This window comes from Lissotriton helveticus, chromosome 5_1 (genome assembly GCF_964261635.1).
Source record: "Lissotriton helveticus chromosome 5_1, aLisHel1.1, whole genome shotgun sequence".
NCBI lineage: Eukaryota > Metazoa > Chordata > Amphibia > Caudata > Salamandridae > Lissotriton > Lissotriton helveticus.
In genome coordinates, this window is record NC_136065.1 from 66383067 (window position 1) to 66393471 (window position 10405).

Here is a 10405-nt window from a genome sequence, read left to right on the forward strand (position 1 = left end):
TCTCTGTCTTTATTTATTTTGTGAGTGAATTTTGATGGTGTCAGGCATGACTACTTGGCCAATAAATGCAAAGACAGAAACACAAGGTTGGTTGATAGCTTTATTTCGATATGCAGATATATCCTAAAAGCATTACATACATATTTAAAACTGCAGATCATCAATTTAAAAATACATTCAAGAATTTAAAACAAGTACAAAATACCGATGATACATACAAATAAGTTAATTAAAAATGGATTAAATTGAAATAGACAGTCTTTTGGAGCGAATCAACCAAGCCCATCTTAAAAGTTTTGAGACACCACAAACTATAGGGGGGGAAGTGTCAGTTAATAAGATACGTAACGCCACCAAATGCTGGCGTGTCCCTAGTAGTCTAAATAGAGGTTTGAGCCAACACCTCCTTGGACGGGAATAATCAGGGCATTCAAAAAGGATATGTGTCACCGTCTCGGGCCTTGTAGAACAGAGGGCACAAAATAGCGATAGCTGCACAGGCATTTTCCATCTGGAAAGGAGAACCCCTATCGGAAGAGTGCCCACTCTGAACTTAAAGTAAAGAGCCCTATCAACTGGCATGGTGATCAAGTCCAGATAGGGTTCATAGGCCACCACGTCCTTGATTCTTAGAAAGGCTGCGGTGGAGTTGCAGTGACGGGGGTTACCGATAAGTTGAGAGGAGAGCCATTCCCAATATAGTTTTTTCAGGGTAGCTTTGGGTGGGGCAGACTTTGTAGCCCAAGAAGCCCACAAACCCAGTTCCCCCAGGAGGTTTTTGATATCCCTTAAGCACTTAATCTTGTGCCAGCCCCCCCATTCCCATCACCTCAGACAGCCCATCGGCATAGGATTTCAGTTCTGGGACCCTCCATAAGGGGGCCCATAAAAGCAGCGGCCGGAGGCGAGCCTGGTCCCTGATTGATTTACAGCCCACGTCCAAGAACACCGGAACTGTTGGGGTGCCCAAGGGGAGAGCCAATAGGTCTTTCAAAAATTTGCTCTCCGACTTGGATAGAGCCTCCAAGTTACAGAGACCCCATAGCTCCGCCCCGTATAACGCTGCAGTGACTCCTCTTGCTTTATAGATGTCAATTGCTGGTGCCACGGACTGTTTGGATGAGGCGCGATACTCCATTAACAGCGCACCCCCCACCCTTTTATGGCTAAGAACCATCTTGTTGATATGGGGTGACCAGCTCATAGCATCGCTCATGCGTATTCCCAAGTAGTCGAACTCAGAGACTTTCTCGAGAGGGACAGAGTTCAAGACTGGAGCACGTCCTAGTTTCCGTGGTGGGTGCATGATCAGGTATTTAGTCTTGTCCACATTAATCACCAAACCCCTTGCTGAACAAAATTCCTGGAATCGATTCAGAAGCTTCTGGAGACCCTGGGAGTCTTGGCAATGAGAAAGGTGTCGTCCGCAAACAGCAGGGTAGGGATCCGTACGCCCCCCAGGGAGGGTGCATCTGCTGGTTCTTGAAGCAGGTGCTCTACCACACCATTAACGTACAAGGAGAATAGTGTGGGGGCTAGCACACATCCCTGTCGGACGCCCCTGCAGATCGGGATCCTGTCAGTCTTTTCCCCATTCTGGCCCCAACGCACCTGGGCATAATTATCTGTGTGGAGTTTGATCATGAGCGACAGAATGTAGGGGGGCATCTCAAGACCATGTAGAACCCTCCAGAGTTCCTCCCTAGGAACCAGGTCAAAGGCAGTCTTCAGGTCAATAAAGGCCAAGTAAAGACTGCCTTTGCCCAGCAACACCACCTTCCAATGCAATAGCATCAGTCTGAAGACCTGTTCAATGGTCCCTGTGCCTGAGCGGAATCCCGCCTGAAAATCAGACAGGATATGGTTTTCATCCACCCAATGAAGAATCCTCCCCAGAATCACCTTCCCCGCCACCTTTTGTGTCGAGTCAATCAGGCTTATCGGCCTATAGTTCCCAGGGTTGTCCCGACATCCCTTTTTAAATATGGGGACAATCTCTGCCCCTTTCCAAGATTCAGGGACAGGTCCTCCCTCCAAGATGGCATTCAGAAGGGCGGTTACCAATTTACCCCATTCAGTCGGGTAGGCTCGAAGTAGGTCCCCTGGGAGCCCATCAGGACCGGCTGCCTTCAGGGGTACCAGGGACTTAATTACATTCGCAACCTCCCGTGAAGTAAAGGGGTCGAGAACGCTGTCCTCTGCGAAGAGTGCAAGGGAAAATGGCTCATTGAGGGACCCTTCTACCGGTGAATATAAGGACCTGAAGTGGTTAAACCAGATCTGGGCCGGGATAGTACAAGTCCTCAACGTGCCCTCAGGTCTGTTCCTGGATCCCACCAGATTCCAAAAGCCCCTGGCATCCTTTCCTTGACTAGCATGCAAAAGGTCCGCCCAGAACTTTTCCTCCCACTCCTTTTTTGCTATTTTTAAGGTTTGGGTGTAAATCTTTCTAGCCGACCTGGTCCTAGTTTGGGACTTTGATTTGACTGCTTCCACCAGTGCTTTCTTACTAGCCCCACATTTATGAGTATACCAGCCCTCTCTTTTCAATGGGCGGGCCCGAGTATTGACCCCAGTATGTCTAATTGGAGCAATAAACAATTTGCTTATAGCAGTGGTCAAGTCACAAAAAGTCCCAAACACTTCCTCAGGCCCACCCTCGAGAGAGTCCAATTTACATTGGGCTGTTGCCAGAAGAAGTGTTATAGCTGCAACCTAGGGTGAGCTTTGCCCACTTCAGCCGCCTGCCGCAGTTCGAGACAGATGGTTCCCCGAATTTAGCGATGGTGCGGGCCAGGGGCCCCTTTTGCCCTCCGACCACCAGGGAGTCAAAGCGAGAGAGAGCAGGTTGTGATCGCTCTCAACGGACGTGATAATTTCCATGTCCCTCACCGAGCTCCATAGGCACACGTCAAGCAAGATGTAGTCAATTCTTGACGTGTGGTTGGGCCTGTTATAAGTGTGGGCTCCCACCTTATCGGATCTTGTCCTCCCATTGAGGGCCCTCAGATCGAATTCCATGCTAAGAGTGTTAATCTGGAGTGCCACTTCAGTCCACCTCTTGATCGGGGTTAGCTCTAAGGCCGGGATCCCCCTCCTTTGGTCCTCCTCCTCCAGATCCATGGTATTGTCCGAGCCCAAGGGCTCGAACGTGCAGTTTAGGTCGCCCGCAACCAGGGTACATGATTTAAATGGAGATGACCTTAGCAGGCCCTCCAGGAGAGCAATAGTGGGCGACTGTCTACCTCCCTTTGTGCCCCGGGCATAGATGTTATAAATGTTCAAGATGGCACGACCCCGGGCGTCTTTTTAATGTAATGTTAAGGAGATCAGGACAATTGGTCTGGTGCTCCTCGACTCTACAGTTTAAGGAAGTTGCCACCCAAATGAGGAGGCCACCCGAGGGGCGTCCCCTCCCAGATGCCGGATAGACAGCAGAGATAGAGTAGGAAGAATATCCCACCTTATGGGTGGGCTCCCTGCTCCATGTCGCCTGAAAGATGCAGATTGGGTACTCTTCCACAAGGGCATTCCAGTCCGGCAGTGCCAGCTTCCTGTCAATTCCAGCCACGTTCCAGCTGAAAATCCTAAGAACTGGATCCGTTACAGCTGGAATGCGGCTGGGCACGACATCACAGCAGACATCTGCCCTGACCAGAACGAGAGGTCCACTGTCCTCTCCATTGTTACCCTGCCCCGCACCAGGTTCTCGGATGACAGATGGGGCTATATGGTTTAATGTTGGGGTGGATGAGCTGGTCAACAGTACAGTAGGAGAGGCAACCCCGCCCGCTTTGTAATCCCCCAAGGCCACCCCACAGGCAACATCAAGTCAGTAACCCGAAGAGCCCCACTTCCAACCTGGCCAGGCTGCCTGTGGGTGGAACTGTGGTGCCGCCGGAGACTCTGGGCGGCCACTATAGCTGTGTTGTGACTCAGCATAGGGTGAACCGATCTAATTCATAACATGCCACAGGTAGAAATAAGTTAAATCCACCACATCGATGCCTAGACTGCCCGTTGCATGGTTATGGTTACAGATTGTGTGTGCAACTCTACTGTCTTTAAAGTTGACTACCACACAATCTCCTTCTAGGCGTTTCTTGCCATGTCCTACCCAGCCCACCCTACGTACTCCAAGAATCAGCCCCTCCAAGCCCCAGGTAGCGGTTTGTTGGATTTCAACCAGTGCAGAGTTTTATTCTTTAAGGCCTGGTGGGTTACGAGCTGAGCATCCTTCAAAGGGGGGACATTAATGAGAACAGCAACATATGGGTGGCACTCTGGGGGGAGATGTACAGGTGGACTCCTTGGAGTCGCTTTCGGCGGTATGGCAGTTGAAGAGCCAACTCCCAGACGGCTCGCAGCGGGTTTAGCCTGGGGAGCAGGGCCGACTCCCCTGCCATTAGCCGCTACCTGAACCAATCGTTTGGACTTAGCCGAGTCCCCATCAGCTGGCAACTTAAGATGGCCGGATTTCGTAGTTGAAGCTTTTGGTGTTTCAAGGGAGCTTGAATGGACCTGGACAGTATGGGTGATGGTCCCAGGATTAGCCACGGTAGGAGTTGTAGGAGCAATGATTGGGTCCTTACAGACTGCAGTAGTAGGTGCAGTCATTATCGAGGGTGGAGCCTGCACTACATCACCGGATACCCGCTTACCCATGTTCCCGCCCGTGCTGTCCTCCCTAGCTCTTGACTGGAGTTTGATAAGGGTTTTCAATGAGAAGAAGTTGTCCAGTGTAGTCTGCTCAAACCTGTCTAACCTTTCCCCCAGACCCTTAACTTGGTCAAGGAGCGGGACTAGTAGGGAATTAATCAGGTCCTCAAATTGTTTGAAAGAAGCTGGGTCATGCAGTATTACCTGCGCAACCTCAGGTGTAGTGCCTAGGGAAACACGCCCATCTCCCATCTCGGGGTTCACCGAGGCTGAACCATTGCCTGATTTAGGGGCCAAGTCCTTTACAACAAGCTTCCTTGAGCGCTTGTGCAGTGCGGTGGAAACACCCTTCCGCAAACTCACAGCCCTTTTCATTTTCCTTTTCCTTTTTATGCAGACTGGTGGGTCATGGACCAAGGACGGCAAAGTCGGAGCCTGTGGAGGACCTTGGTGTAGCAAGGGCAAATCCCGGTCGATGGAGAGGCGCGGCGGATCTAGGGTGCGTAGACCCAAGGCCGCAGGACTGCCAGTATGGGATGGCGATTGTGCGACCAAACTCTCCAACCTGTCGATGCTTGCTCTAATAGCGGCCACCCGTGGCTGTTCGACCAAGCCCGAAGGGAGAGGGAGAGTAGCGTGGGTAAAGGTGGGCGACTGGGCCAGCGCCATTGCCCCAAGCGAGGAGCGTCTGGCCGGTAAGAGTTCCTGTGAAAGACGTCGCTCCGTCATCACAATCTCTTTCTCTATTACAGCAGCTACTCTGGTGATGAATTTGTCCATTGTGCCTATCGTCGTACTCCCAGGACCCCCCCCACCCCCTCCCGTTAGTATTTTCCCCGACCGAGTGGACATCGGAGTAGCTAGCCCCTCAGCCAGTGTTCAATCACCTTCGGTACCTGAGGTATCCGATGACAGGGGGGTGGCCCAGCCCAGCCTCTGACAGCCCCTGACTGCCACAGGCTGCCCGCCCTTTGCCCGGGCTTCGCTCGGTGTCCCGCTCGCGTCCCGCTACGCAGATCCGCCCCTTAGTAAAGGGGCGTTGCGGGCGGGGGGAGTGGTGTCCAGGGGTCGCGGCGGCAATTTCCGGCACTGCACAGGGGCTCCTGGTCGGTGTAGTCCCTGGCACTTGCTCCACCTCCCAAGAGGTCCTCGTTGCTCCCAATGGCCGGAAGGAAAGAAGACCCGAGCAGCCCCTCGCTATCCACGCGAAGCAGCACCCGCGGAGCGGGTGCGGCGAGAGGTGGAGTGGAATAGCGGTACCCCCTCAGGAGAGGGTCGGCTCCGGTCAATTACCATGAGGCCCACGCTGAAGAGCCACAGGTACGCTCTGATTTGGTGTCCCACCTGTTTGGCAGAGCCCCCGGCCTTTTACACCTGGCCAGGCAGGGGGCCTGGTGTCCAGGGGTCGCGGCGGCAATTTCCGGCACTGCACAGGGGCTCCTGGTCGGTGTAGTCCCTGGCACTTGCTCCGCCTCCCAAGAGGTCCTTGTTGCTCCCAATGGCCGAAAGGAAAGAATAAAAAAACACAGTTGATGGACAGAATGTAGAACAATGTCATACATTCACCCCAGTACAAGGATCTGGGCCTAAATCCATCGTTTTTTTGCACTCCTCACCAACCTGGGTTAGACACTGGCTATATGCAAATCAGCTCTGACCCTGTGCCTCATGGGAACAGTCCAGTCCGAACTACCAAACCATATCTTTGCCAGGCCGGAATCAAGCATCCAAGGACCGGTTTCTGGCTATCAGCCTTCATCAGCCTGGATAGCTTGACTCCAGTGGTGTGGAGAGCCTGGGACTCACGTCTGAGCATACCCAGCCCACTCAGGATGAAAATTGCAAAAAACACAGTTGATGGACAGAATGTAGAACAATGTCAAACATTCACCCCTGTACAATGATCTGGGCCTAAATCCATCGTTTTTTTGCACTCCACACCACCCTGGGTTAGACACTGGCTATATGCAAATCAGCTCTGACCCTGTGCCTCATGGGAACAGTCCAGGCCGAACTACCAAGCCATATCTTTCCCAGACCGGAATCAAGCATCCATGGACCGGTTTCTGGCTATCAGCCTTCATCAGCCTGGATAGCTTGACTCCAGTGGTGTGGAGAGCCTGGGACTCACGTCTGAGCATACCCAGCCCACTCGGGGTGAAAATTGCAAAAAACACAGTTGATGGATAGAATGTAGAACAATGTCATACATTCACCCCAGTACAAGGATCTGGGCCTAAATCCATCGTTTTTTTGCACTCCACACCACCCTGGGTTAGACACTGGCTATATGCAAATCAGCTCTGACCCTGTGCCCGAAAGGAAAGAAGACCCAAGCAGACCCTCGCTATCCACGCGAAGCGGCATCCGCGGAGCGGGTGCGGCGAGAGGTGGAGTGGGATAGCGGTACCCCCTCAGGAGAGGGGATAAAGGGTCGGCTCCGGTCAATTACCACGAGGCCCACGCTGAAGAGCCACAGGTACGCTCTGATTTGGTGTCACAAACACAAGGACGTTATCAACACTTAAGTGACCGGTTTTATTAACAGAGCATTAAATAAGTGCAGATCTGCACAAGTGTGTGCTAAAATGCATATGTCATTGTTAGAAATGGGATCCCTGACTGGCCAGGGCTTGCGTCAAAGTCAGTCAGAGACCACCACTTCCACGTCAGGGAAAGGGAGTTACACGCCAAGATAACCCCTGCTCACCCCCTTGGTAACGTAAATGTAAATGTAAATGTATTGCGACTTATATAGCGCACTTATCACCCGAAGGCATCAAGGCGCTTGCTTAGGGAACCCGTCCTGGTATTCCCCTGTGAGATACCCCGGCAGGGTATCCACAAGGTGAAAGCCAGGCATCCCGCCGCGAGGGGCCGTAGTGGAGATTAAGCAAGCTATTGCCCAGAGTCGCAGAGTGTGACCCCGTGAGTCGAGTAGGCACCGGAGCGAGAATTGTCGAGTCTGTGGAATTTTTGAGCCCGAGTCCCGCCGAGGTGGGGAATCGAACCCTGGTCCACGGCCGATCTCAGCTTCCGGGTCTGCCGCCTCTAACCACTGAGCCACGCAGTAAGGCTAACCTCGGAGGCAACGTGAGTTAAGTGTTTGCGCACGCACCCCCAGCAACAACACCCAAGGCCCACCACAAAGGAAACTCCACACAAGGTTATGTATACAAATAGCCTTTGTATTACACCAAAACACATTAGATAAAAACACACACTTTACAATGTGCCAACAGGCACGGGCAGAATTTACAGGGGATATGTACAAGACAGGGCCACCTGGACCACTGTCAGGAATAAGCAGTTTTAGAACTTAGCACTTGGTAAAATTAGCACTTAGAACATAGAATATAAAATCACTGTAGCACAAATTAGAACATAAAGCACACAACCAGTATCCACTGGTAAATGTTAAGTACCACCTTCGCAACCCTAACCACCTTAGGAAAATATTGCGCAGGAAACCAGGACCTCCCTAGCACCACCTATACTAGGAGAAAAACAACCTCCTAAGTATCACCATACATTTAGGGGTATAGGCATAGGAACATTACACATAATGCATAAACATTCAGAGGTGTAGGAACAAGGCACATGATGCATAAACAACACATTCAGAGGTGCAGCAAAAGAACAATTGCGCAAAACTCACAAAAGTCACTACCTGTGACGGTCCCTAGGCCAACTGGCCTTGTAGGGGCTAGGACGCCCTGTGTCCCAAAGTCAGGGGCAGGCTGTAGGCAGCCAAGAAGAAATTCTATTCTATTCTATTCTAAGGTTTTGGTAAAGCGCAAACAGCTGCCCCAGCGAAGAGGCTTCCCGGCGCTAATGAAAAACACAGAATCCCACCTGAGCGGGGAGAGGAGAAAAGAAGATTAACTAAGCAGAGGGGAACAGGAAAGTCTTAATAGCCTTTCGGAAAGTAGGGAGGCTGTCCAGGGAGCGGATATGGAGAGGCAGAGCATTCCAAAGCTTGGCTCCCAAGACCCTAAAGGAGCGTCCTCCAATGCGGCAAAGCTTAGTGCGGGGAACGTTCAGTAAGTATTGGTTAGAGGAGCGCAGATCACGTCGTGGAACGTAATGAGTTAGGAGGGTTTGTAGGAGAGTGGGACTTCCCAGTTTAAAAATTTTGAAGGTCATGATGAGGGCTTTAAAATGAATTCTGGAGTCAACGGGTAGCCAATGCAATTTGCGGATCGTAGCCCTAACCGAGCAACTGCGGGGAAGGCCGACCAGAGCTCTTGCCGCCGCGTTTTGCACGCGCTGTAGTCGTGCTATTTCTCCTTTGTTGGCGCCTAAGAGGAGGACATTAGCGTAGTCCAAGCGAGAAAGGATTGTTGCTTGGAGGATAAGTTGGCGGACCTTAGCATCAAAGAAGCCAAGAATAGGGCTAAGGCTCCTCAATAGACCAACACAGGTGGCAGCCACTCGCTTGGTATGAGTCTGATAACTGAGAGATGCGTCCATCCAGACTCCTAGATTTTTTACTAGGGACTTAGGAGGGGGAGTGGGGCCTAGGGATGACGGCCACCTGTGCTCATTCCAAAGGCTGGTGTTTTTGCCAAGGAGCAGCACTTCAGTTTTTCCCACGTTAAGCTGTAATTAGTTATCCGTCATCCATTGAGCCACGGCCGCAAGGCCCTCCCTGAATCTAGATGCCGCGATGGAAGGACCTTCCGAGAGGGTGATGGCCAGCTGAGTGTCATCGGCATACGACACCAGCGTCAGCCCCCATTCTTTGGCCACTGCTGCAAGTGGCTGCACGTAAAGGTTAAAAAGGGAGGGGCTCAACGCAGAACCCTGAGGGACTCCCTGTGTAGAAGGGTGGGGTTTGGATAGGAATGGGGGAGCTGATACCCGGAAAGATCTATCCTTTAGGAACGAACGGGCAAGGCCAGAAATTCCTGTCATCTCCAGACGTTTTAGAAGGATGTCATGGGATACCGTGTCAAAGGCTGCGCTGAGATCAAGAAGAATCAGCGCAGCACTTTGACCGGAATCTAAGATCGTCCGGAGATATTCGGACGTAGCCAGGAGGGCGGACTCCGTACTGTGGCCCGGTCTGAACCCATTTTGGGATGGGTCAAGGATGTTGTACTGGTTCATATGTTGGGACAGGATACTATTAACATGTGCCTCTGCAAGTTTGGACAGCCATGGGAGCAGAGATATGGGTCGAAAATTTTCCGGCTTTGATGGATCTAGAGTGGTTTTTTTTTAAAATGGGTGAAACCCATGCTTGTTTCCAGGCTATTGGAACACTAGCTGAGGAGAAGGAAAGATTGAGTATGGCGGCCATAGGAGGCAAGAGGAAATCAAGCGAGTCCAAGAAGTGAGTAGGACTCATAGGATCCGCAGGGGAGACTGATTTCACCATTCTGCACAATTTAATAAGGTTGTCAGAAGCGATGTCAGGAATTTGCGTTCATGGAGTGCAGTTAAAGGTGCAATCAGTGGGGTTGAAAGCATTAGGGGAGTGTTGAGGGAATGTTTTGTAACTATTTTGAATTTTCTCTATAAAATACGTGGCGAGATCCTCACACTGTTGCGCAGACGAAATACTGGGGGAGGGTGACCTAGTGCTCTGAAGTTCTTGAACTAGTTTAAAAACTATTTTAGTAGGGTTGGAACTCGAAGTGATTTTGTCTGCATAGAAAGCTGCGCGTGCCATGCGAATAGCTTTATGATACCATTTTAGTTTAGATATATAATTGGTTTTGTCATCACTGTTAAATTCTCT